The sequence below is a fragment of the Schistocerca piceifrons genome, chromosome 6 (assembly GCF_021461385.2).
Source record: "Schistocerca piceifrons isolate TAMUIC-IGC-003096 chromosome 6, iqSchPice1.1, whole genome shotgun sequence".
NCBI classification, from domain to species: Eukaryota; Metazoa; Arthropoda; class Insecta; order Orthoptera; family Acrididae; genus Schistocerca; species Schistocerca piceifrons.
This window is the reverse complement of record NC_060143.1, coordinates 359,130,830-359,141,943: the sequence shown is the minus strand read 5'-3', so window position 1 is coordinate 359,141,943 and position 11,114 is coordinate 359,130,830.

The following is an 11,114-nucleotide window of genomic DNA, read 5'->3' as shown; positions in this document are numbered from 1 at the left end:
TGAGGTTATGTCTATTGCTCCATAGCAATCATCTGTGTGATGCAACTATGTGAAGACATCAAAACAACGATTGTGTAATGACAAGACAATCAAAAACAGTTGCAATAACTGACATTTATTGTGATTTGGACTATATTATAAGTAAAAATGTAATACACAACAAAATAACAGACTCAAATTGAAATCATATTTGTTTGACAACTGCTTCTACTCCATATAATTTTTTTAAAATGTGTACAATGTGCATACATGGGCGTATTTCACTGCAGTTCAGTGTAAATCACTTTGCATAAAAAAGAATTGCTGGTAACAAAGACAAGTGCAGAAGACTGTCATAAAAATTGTCAATGTTTTATCGTATTTTTGGTGTCAACAGGCATTCTGAGTTCAAACTAATTCGTTTGACTTTACAGTGGAAGAACATATTTATGATCTATTGATCAAGGAAGCAATCAATCATCTTCTGTGGATAAATCAACATAATGCTGACTGATAACAATAAAAACCACCAATATCTTGACAGGTAACCCTCCCTTTCATTTTAAGGCATTTTCTAATTCATGTCTTGAAAATGACAGAGGTTTACTTGTTGAAATATTGGAGTTCTTGATGAGTTTATCTGACTGCATTCTCATGAGTAATTAGAACATACAACATGCTGGGAAAAGCTTAACTTCTCCTTGGGCAATGTGCTGAACATTATAGTTTGAATACTTCATAGGTGACATATTCCTAATCAATAAAAGCTAGGAAGTACGCAATTGATATGCTGACAAAAATGTTTTTAAGCTATGAGTCTTTAAAACCAAGAAAGGTTATTATGTTACTTTGTTTCAGAGTCTGCATCCTAATACCATCTGCTCTCCAAGTCCATGTCTGAACCATCTGATTGTAAATTTAGGATGATAGGTTCAACAATTTTATCCATCTTCACCTCCCTGTCAAAGTCTTATTTCTGAAACTTTTCAGCCTGCAGCACACAATGTGGCCACGCTGATGGGGATGCTGTCTATTGCTTCATGCAGAGACATTTCAGTGTCTGTTATCTTGAATGTTCCCCCCCCCCCCCCCCCCCCCCCAGCATAGCTTGTAACCTATGCACAAATTAATTCTATCAGATTATACTGACAATGATATGTGGATAAACACAAAACTGTATGACCACATTTACATGCAAGAAAGTCAAATTTGTTCATTCTGTTGTGACTCTTATAACTTAACAAGCTGCAGACATTCAGCATGAGTCTGGCTTATATTATCCAGAATATTTTTATTTTTCAGCCAGAGCACAATATCCTCTTTCCCGGTGCTTGTACTTGGTCATTTCTCTGTAAAAGCTGAATGATAACTGGCTTGGTAAATACAGTGACTGACTCCAAAGCAAGATATGGTAGGAACTGTTCAGTTTACTCTAAGGAACCAAATCAGAAGAAGAGCCAGCATGCAGAATAAGTATCTGAGAACCTTTTCCTAGGGGAATTTTGAAGACACTCATTTTCCAGCAGGTATTCAAGGAATGATTCTGGTTCACCTAAGTTTCATCAATATAATACATGGTAGAACTACCTCCTCCTCTCGTACTGTTCATCTTTACAAGAGACTTGGTTTGTGCTGCTTCCATGTCACCTCTTTCAATTAAAAACTCTCTTTTCAACATTTTTGAAACCAATGTCTTTTAAAATTCTTTGCATCGATGAAGCACTACCTTGAAGCCAGTTTGCTCAGACATAATTGTAACAAGTTTTTGTGATGATGGGTATATCCTTTTTACATATATTTCAAACACGGAGCACTTTAAAATATAGTTGTCAAAACTATTAATTTGCGTTACGGGTATCTTGTGATTTCGATGCTTTCCGGGCGACACGAAAACAAATTTTCCTGAGGTTTGTACACCTATGACACTTTTGTTTACTATTCTCTGTACAGTTCTCTTACCGACACGTGCTCCTGTAGTTTGTTCTTGATTCTTCATAATGTCAAAAATAGAAGTCTTGCTCTCAGATTCACATTTGAAAAAGTTTTAAATGTGAGACATAAACCTCCACATCTGTTAGTGAAGTATCTACATCTACATCTACACGATTACTCAGCAATTCACAATTAAGTGCCTGGCAGAGGGTTCATCAAGCCACGTTCAAGCTATTTCTCTACTGTTCCACTCTCGAACAGTGCGCAGGAAATACAAGCACTTTAATCTTCCCATGTGAGCTCTAATTTATCTTATTTTATTAAGATGATTGTTCCTCTCTATGCAGGTGGACGCCAACAAAGTATTTTCACAATAGGAGGAGAAAGTTGGTGACTCAAATTTCATGAGAAGATCCTAACACAATGAAAAATGCCTTTGTTTTGGTGATAGCCACCCCAATTCTCATATCAAATCCATGGTAGTCTCTCCCCATTTTGCAACAATACAAAACAAGCTGCACTTCTTTGAACTTTTCTGATCAATCATATCTCCTGCGGATCCCACACCAGGCAGTAATATTCCAGAAGAGAGTGAAAAAGCATGGTGCAAGTAGTCTCTTTAGAACACCTGTTGCATTTTCTAAGTGTTCTATGAATAAATCACAGTGTTTGATTTGCTTTCCGCATAACATTATCCATATGATTGACACATTTCAAGTTATCCATAACTGCAATCCCTTACTATTTAATTGAATTTACAGTCTTTAAAATTGTGTGTTTTTGCTGTAAACTGAAATTTAGCAGATCTTTTTTAATACTTATCTGGATCACTTCAGACTTTTCATTAATTACTCAATTGCCACTTTTCTCACCATACACATATCTGATCTAAATTGTTTTCTAATTTGCTTTAATCATTTTATGTTTTTATAAGATGGTAAATCACAGCATCATCTGAAAACAGTCCAAGACGGCTGCTCAGATTGTCTCCTAAATTGTTTATCACATCAGGGACAGTAGAAGGCCTACAACACTTTCTTGCAAACCCCGGATATAACTTCTGTTTTACTTATGAACTTATGATTTTTTGTTGATTACTATATACTGTGACCTTCCTGATAGGGAACTGCAACTAAGACAATACTTCATAGGAACGCAATTTAATTAAAGTTACTTGTGAGGAACTTCGCATTTGTTGTTGTCACATGACATATTCATTTCGAAGTCACACTAAAACGTTTACACATATACATTCATGGTTATATTGATACAAAAAAGTAACATTGACATCTGATTGAATAATTTGGTTTGCTCTGTAAATGAAACCGCATTGTTGCAAAATACGGCAACAGGGCAACAGGCGGGAGGGAGATTCTCACAGTCTAATTTGTAACTTGCGGCTAGCCACTCAGAGAGAGAATTAACCTTATCGGCTGCTAGCAGTTAATGTGGGGGATGTACAGAACAGCTGAAAATAGGGCCACCTTCCTACATGATGCAAACAATAGCATCACTGGCCATAGTCTTATCTGTGACTCGAGTATCCTTATATGTATCGGGTTCCTGTAAAATAAAGTGTGTTGTGCACTCCATACCACTGTGTCATTTATCATTCACTACCACTATATACCAGAGTTCTACATCTGCAAATTATGTGAGCTGCCATCGTACGAAATGGCAATTACAACCTAAAAAATATGACACTCTTTGAGTTGAATTTGTGTAGGAGGGAGAAGTCAACAGTCGATGTGATTATGGCAGGGGATCTCCAACTGCAGATCCCATTGTCACATTTCTTGGAACTGACACCAACAATCTATGGAACATATTGTCTTTGTCAAAAATGCTGATTCATTGTAATTTGAATCCAATTGATCAATAAAATACATGTTTCAGTGTTATTAACATAACTGAATTACCGGTATCTTTGAACTTTCAAAACTTCAATCAAAGTTTCACAAACTGCTGGAACTGTTCAAGATATGGCTAGCTTTCAAATTTGGAATAGCCTAAACATGCAAGGCTTTGATAGGAATCTCTTGTTGTCAAAAACTGAAGAGTAACACCAAGTCTCCACTTACTTTTCTGAAATTCGTATATTTCTGTGATAGACCTGGTACCATCATATTTGTCCAAGTTTGAAAATTGAACTACTGGGGCATCATGGAGTACACATGGCACGTCATTCTCACCACATCTTCTCTAGTAGTATATCTTTGTCCACCGACGATGATTACAAGAGGCAGTCGAAAAGTTTATAGCCAGATATAGTTACCGTGATGTTTCGAACAAACACCATAACCTTCTTATATGCTTGCCCTTTTGTGGGTAAGCAAGTCAACTTTTGCAGCTCCAGCTTTGTTAGTTTTGCCACTAGGATGCATTGTATTCCGTAGTGTAAGCAAAATGGCAAATATCGAGAGAATCAAGAACTTGCTGTGATTGAATATCTTCATTTGAAGGAAATGATGCCCAAGGAAATTGTGGAGGAGATGTAGAATACACTTAAGGACAGTGCTCCATCTTATGCAACAGTGAAAAACTGGATGTCGGACTTCAAACGTGGAAGAACGAGTGTAGATCTGCCAAGAAGTGGAAGGCCTGTCACTGTTGCCGTTGATGAAACAGTGACTGCAATTCATGAAACAATTTTGCAGGATCGTTAAAAAACATTGCAGCACATTGAAACCACATTTAGAATCTTCCATGAGTTGTTGTGGATTTTTTGGGAATGTGGAAAGTTTCATCTCGGTGGGTCCCAAAAGCATATCAGAGATGAGAGCATATGCAGTGTTGTGAAGAAATCATCTGCCAATTTGAAGTGGATGACATCTCTCTTGCAAGGTATGTGACAATGGATGAAATGCAGGTTCACCACTTTGATCCTGAGACAAAATAACAGTCACAACAATGGAAACAACCTTCATGCCCTACTCCAAAAAAAATTCCGGATGCAAAAATCAGTCAGTAAGGTGATGGAATTGGTCTTCTGGGATGCAGAAGGGATAATTATGGTGGATTACTTGCAAAAAGGTGTAACTATCAATGTATCATACTATTGCACCCTCCTGCACCATTTGAGAGAAGAGATAAAGAAAAAAAAGGCGCAGAAAATTGGCCCACAGAGTTCTTTTGCATCAGGACAAGACACCAGTGCACAAAGCCCTTGCAGCACTGCAAACTATGTGTGACTGTGGGTTCAAATTGTTACATCATCCTCTGTATTCTCCAGATTTGACTCCATCAGACTTTTTTCTTTTCTCAAACCTAAAAAAGGCCTCAAAGGATGATGATTTGACAATGACGATGCTGTGAATTATGGTTGGACTCGAAATCGAAGACCTTTGTCTTGAATGGTTTACAGAAGTTATTTGAGTGTGCCCGCAAGTGTATTAGTGCACAAGGGTATTACATTGAAAAATAAATTGGTATTATGAAATTTCTGTAATTATTTATGTGTTATGCTAGAAACCTTATGCCCCACTCGTACATCTCTTTCTTTGTCTGTTTACATTGTCAAGTATTATTAATGAAGCACCATATATCACTAACTTATCCTCTTCACTTGTCATTACATAGCTCTTAATGTGAATACAAGTTGTGAAACATTTGCCAGTAGTGCAGTGCATCAGTTGTTATGAATGTGTATGTAGAAATGTTTGTCACTAATGTAGATAGGGACATGAATGATAAACATAACTGCATACATCTTGCAGACTTAGTTGGAAACAATGTTGCAAACAGAAATGTGTTTTCAAACTCAGTGTAAATGCAGTTTAACACACACAAAATTACTTAGATAGATGGCATACACAAATTCCTTTACTTTAAGATTAACTACAGTTTTTAATTTAGCATAAATGGTTATTAACATCAAAATTACCTTGTGTTCTTGAGTTTGCCTATGTTTTCACTGAGTCAAAATATTTGAACGTGTATGTTGCTGTAGTTGCTCAAGAACATTTTCAATATGGTTGATTACTGCAGTGTTTCTGTCAATAAATTTAAACACCTTCTTGTAGTCTATAGCTAGGCTATTAAAATATCTTATTCTTACCAGCACTATGGTATGAAGAATGAAATTACATGTGGCTTTCCCACTCGTTCTCCAGTGGTCTGTCCTACAACTTCAATAACTGATACAGGGGATGGGTAGAAATGCCACGTTACATTTTTTGGCTGTCTTGACACTTACGCTCTTTATCTCGCACTCTACTCTGGCCCCCCTGCGGGTCTGGTGGTTATAATAGGCCCGAGGTATTCCTGCGTGTCGTAAGAGGCAACTAAAAGGAGTTTCACATGTTTTGGACTTTATGTGATGGTCCCCTGTAGAGCTTGACCTCCATTCTTCAAAATTTTCCCAAAGAGTGAGCCAACTGGGAAAGGGCGCCTTACAAGGTGCATCGTGTCCATCATGCATTGATGCACTATGCAGTGTCGATTTCTGCATTGACGATGACCATGGACTTCTTTGCACCTGATATCCAGCACGGTAGCCAGTCCATTGTGGTGGGGCGGCCATGTACCCTGTTGGTTGTAGCCCCCTGACCACACACAGATCGCTCTGCTGGTGACTGCGCCATTAACTCCCTACATATGCCAGGGGGTAGATGCCCATTCCCCTAGGGCATCGGAACTCCCAGCAATGGCCATCCTGCCAGGTGGCCTTTGCTGCGGCTGGGTGGCAACCATGGGGAGGACCCCTGGTCGGAGTGGGTGGCATCAGGGCAGATGATACGCGATGAAGCATAGTCCATCATCTCTTGCTGGTGGTGAAACACCAGAAGTCTCTAAGTGATCATGAGCTCAATTCAACGCACAGAAGTATGACCCCAAATCGTTCCCCTCCCTGGACACACCATGGGAGGAACATCAGGCTAAGGGTGGCAGCAGATCTTATTCAACCTGGTACCTTGTATGTTCGAGAGCTGATGGGGAATCTTTCATGACGATGAAGCCTCAGTTTTTTGTTGAGCATTTAGAGGACAATGAGATCTGGGTCAGTCTTGATCAAAACAGCGTCCTCAGACCAGTCACAGGAGTTACTCACTTGTGACAAGCTGGGGGATGTTTCTGTAACCATCACGCCCCATAAGAGCTTAAATAGGGTCCAGGGTATCATATTTCACAGAGACCTTCTTTTGCAGTCCGACGATGAGCTGCCCGCCAATTTAGAGCAGCGAGGTGTACATTTCATCCAGCGTGTCCACCGGGGTCCGAAGGATAATCAGGCTGCCACCGGTGCCTTCATCTTGGCCTTTGAGGGTGATACATTGCCCGAGAAGGTCAAGGTGATGGTCTACTGGTGTGATGTAAAGCCCTATATCCCTCCCCCATTGCGGAGTTTTAAGTGCTGGAAGTTCGGCCATATGTCTTCCCACTGTACTTCCAGCATCACATGCTGAGATTGCGGATGCCCATCACATCCCAATACTCCATGTGCCCCGCCTCCCATCTGTGTTAGCTATGGAGAGCCCCATTCGCCTGACTGCAGGATTCTCCAGAAAGAAAGGAAAATCATGGAGTACAAGACCCTGGACAGACTGACCTACACTGAGGCTAAGAGAAAATTTGAACGCCTGCATCCTGTATGTATGACATTGTCTGATGCTGCCTTTACAACAGTTCTGGCACCATCAGCTCCTTCAACCCAGGTCACCTCTCAGAGCTGGAAGACTACACCTGCCCCATTGATGGTGGGGGGCATTTCCCTCCCTGTTGCTCCTGCACTGCCTACTTCAGGAGCAACACCCACCCAATCATCAGGGACATCCATCCCCACTTCTAAGCCAGAGAACCGTAAGTCTTCTTCGGATTCTCTCACTGGGAAGGGGTCCCTTGGGTCACTCCCTTCCCAGGTTTCTTCTAGTGGGGAAGACGACACCCACCAGTGGCTGAAGAGCCCAAAAGCAGCTGGTCGTAGGGCTTCACACTTATCCTCTGTCCCAGAGACTGAGCCAGTGAAGTCCTCCCAGCCAGGGAAACCCAAGGAGCATTGAAAGAAATCCAAAAAGAAAACCCCCAAGACCAAGGAAATTGCAGTGGCACCCACACCACCACTACCTACAAGCTCTGCAGCTGAGGTGGGGGTGGAGATTTTGGCATCTGCTGAGGACCTAGATCTCCCCAGACCCTCAGACAATGGATATAGACTGCTCAGGCAATAATTGGTGGCAGCAGGTGACTCTGAGGCGTAAACTGCCTCATTTAATGTTCCACGCTTTCCCAGTCTCACGATGTCCTCCTCCAGTGGATTTGTGGCGGTTTTTTCCACTACCTGGCTGAGCTACGGCAACTGCTAAACTTTACACCTGCTCTCTGCATTGCCCTCCAGGAAACCTGGTTCCCAGCAATGCGGACCCCTGCCCTCTGCAGCTATAAGGGATATTACAGGAACCTTAGTGACTATAATTGAGTGTCAGGTCGAGTTTATGTTTACGTCCTAAACTCGGTCTGTAGTGAAAATGTGCCCCTTCAAACCCCTCTTGAAGCTGTGGCTATCAGAATAAGGACGACACAGGAAATAATTGTCTGCAATGTACATCTTCCTCCAGATGGTGCAGTACCCCTGAAAGTACACTACTGGCCATTAAAATTGCTACACCAAGAAGAAATGCAGATGATAAATGGGTATTCATTGGACAAACATATTATACTAGAACTGACATGTGACTTCATTTTCACGCAGTTTGGGTGCACAGATCCTGAGAAATCAGTACCCAGAACAACCACCTCTGGCCGTAATAACGGCCTTGATATGCCTGGCCATTGAGACAAACAGAGCTTGGATGGCGTGTACAGGTACAGCTGCCCATGCAGCTTCAACATGATACCACAGTTCGTCAAGAGTAGTGACTGGTGTATTGTGATGAGCCAGTTGCTCGGCCACCGTTGACCAGATGTTTTCAGTTGGTGAGAGATCTAGAGAATGTGCTGGCCAGGGCAGCAGCCGAACATTTTCTGTGTCCAGAAAGGCCCGTACAGGACCTGCAACATGCGGTCGTGCATTATCCTGCTGAAATGTAGGGTTTCGCAGGGATCAAATGAAGGGTAGATCCATGGGTTGTAACACATCTGAAATGAGGCGTCCACTGTTCGAAGTGCCATTAAAGCGAACAAGAGGTAACCGAGAAGTGTAACCAATGGCACCTCATACCAACACGCCGGGTGATACGCTAGTATGGCGATGACAAATACACGCTTCCAGTCTGCATTCACTGCAATGTCGCCAAACACAGATGCGACCATCATGATGCTGTAAACAGAACCTGGATTCATCCAAAAAAATGACGTTTTACCATTCGTGCACCCAAGTTTGTCATTGAGTACACCATCGCAGAGCTCCTGTCTGTGATGCAGCATCAAGGGTAACTGCAGCCATGGTCTCTGAGCTGGCTGCTGCAAACGTCGTCGAACTGTTCGTGCAGATGGTTGATGTCTTGCAAACGTCCCCATCTGTTGACTCAGGGATCGAAACGTGGGTGCACAATCCATTACAGCCATGCAGATAAGATGCCTGTCATCTCGACTGCTAGTGATACGAGGCCATTGGGATCCATCACGGCATTCCGTATAACCCTCCTGAACCCACTGATTCCATATTTTGCTAACATTCGTTGGATCTCGACCAACGCAAGCAGCAATGTTGGAATACAATAAACCACAATCGCAATAGGCTACAATCTGACCTTTATCAAAGTCAGAAATGTGATGGTACTCATTTCTCCTCCTTACACGAGGCATCACAACAACATTTCACCAGGCAACGCCGCTCAACTGCTGTTTGTGAATGAGAAATTGGTTGGAAACTTTCCTCATGTCAGCACGTTGTAGGTGTCGCCACCGGCGCCAACCTTGTGTGACTGCTCTGAATAGCTAATCATTTGCATATCACAGCATCTTCTTCCTGTCGGTTAAATTTTGCATCTGTAGCACGTCATCTTTGTGGTGTAGGAATTTTAATGGCCAGTAGTGTATTAGCTGTACTGATTGATCAACTCCCTAAACCTTTCCTACTTCTGGGAGATTTTAAAGCTCATAACCCCTTGTGGGGTGGTACCATGCTTACTGGGTGAGGCAGAGATGTCGAAACTTTACTGTTGCAATTTGAACTCTGCCTCTTAAATACTAGGGCCGCCACACATTTCAGTGTGGCTCATGGTGGTGGTGGTGGTTAGTGTTTAACGTCCCGTCGACAACGAGGTCATTAGAGACGGAACGCAAGCTCAGGTTAGGGAAGGATTGGGAAGGAAATCGGCCATGCCCTTTCAAAGGAACCATCCCGGCATTTGCCTGAAACGATTTAGGGAAATCACGGAAAACCTAAATCAGGATGGCTGGAGATGGGATTGAACCGTCGTCCTCCCGAATGTGAGTCCAGTGTGCTAACCACTGCACCACCTCACTCGGTAGGCTCATGGTAGTTACTCAGCCATTGATTTATCAGTTTCCAGCCCAGGACTTCTCCCATCTATCCACTGAAGAGCACACGACGATCTGTGTGGCAGTGACCACTTCCCCATCTTCCTGTCACTGCCCCAGCGTCAGGCACATGGATGCCTGCCCAGATGGGCTTTTAACAAGGCGGACTGGGGAACTTTCACCTCTGCTGTCACCTATGAATCTCCCCCACACGGTAACATCGATGTGATGGTTGAGCAGGTGACTAGTACAATTGTTTCTGCAGCAGAAAAAGCAATCCCTCACTCTTTAGGGTGCCCGAGGCATAAGGCAGTCCCTTTGTGGTCGCTGGAAGTCGCTGAAGCAATTAAGGAGCGTCGGTGTGCTGTACAGTGGCATAAGCGTCACCATTCCCTGGAGCACCTCATAGCCTTTAAACGGCACCGTGCCTTTGTTCGCTACCTTATCAAACAATGGAAGAAGGAGTGTTGGTAGAGATATGTCTCCACCATTTGGTGCCACATGTCATCTTCCCAAGTCTGGGCAAAGATCAAATGTCTTTTCAGGTACCAGGCCCCAACAGCTGTCTCTGGTGTTACCGTAAATGGCGAGCTATGTACCGACACAAATGCGATTGCTGAGCACTTTGCTCAAAACTCTGCATCGGACAATTAACCCCCCCCCCCCCCCCCCCCGGCCCAGCCTTTTGCACACAGTCAAACTGCGGCTGGAAGGGAACGTCCTCTCATTCACTACATGCTGCAGTGAATGCTATAACGCCCCTTTTACAGAGTGGGAGCTCC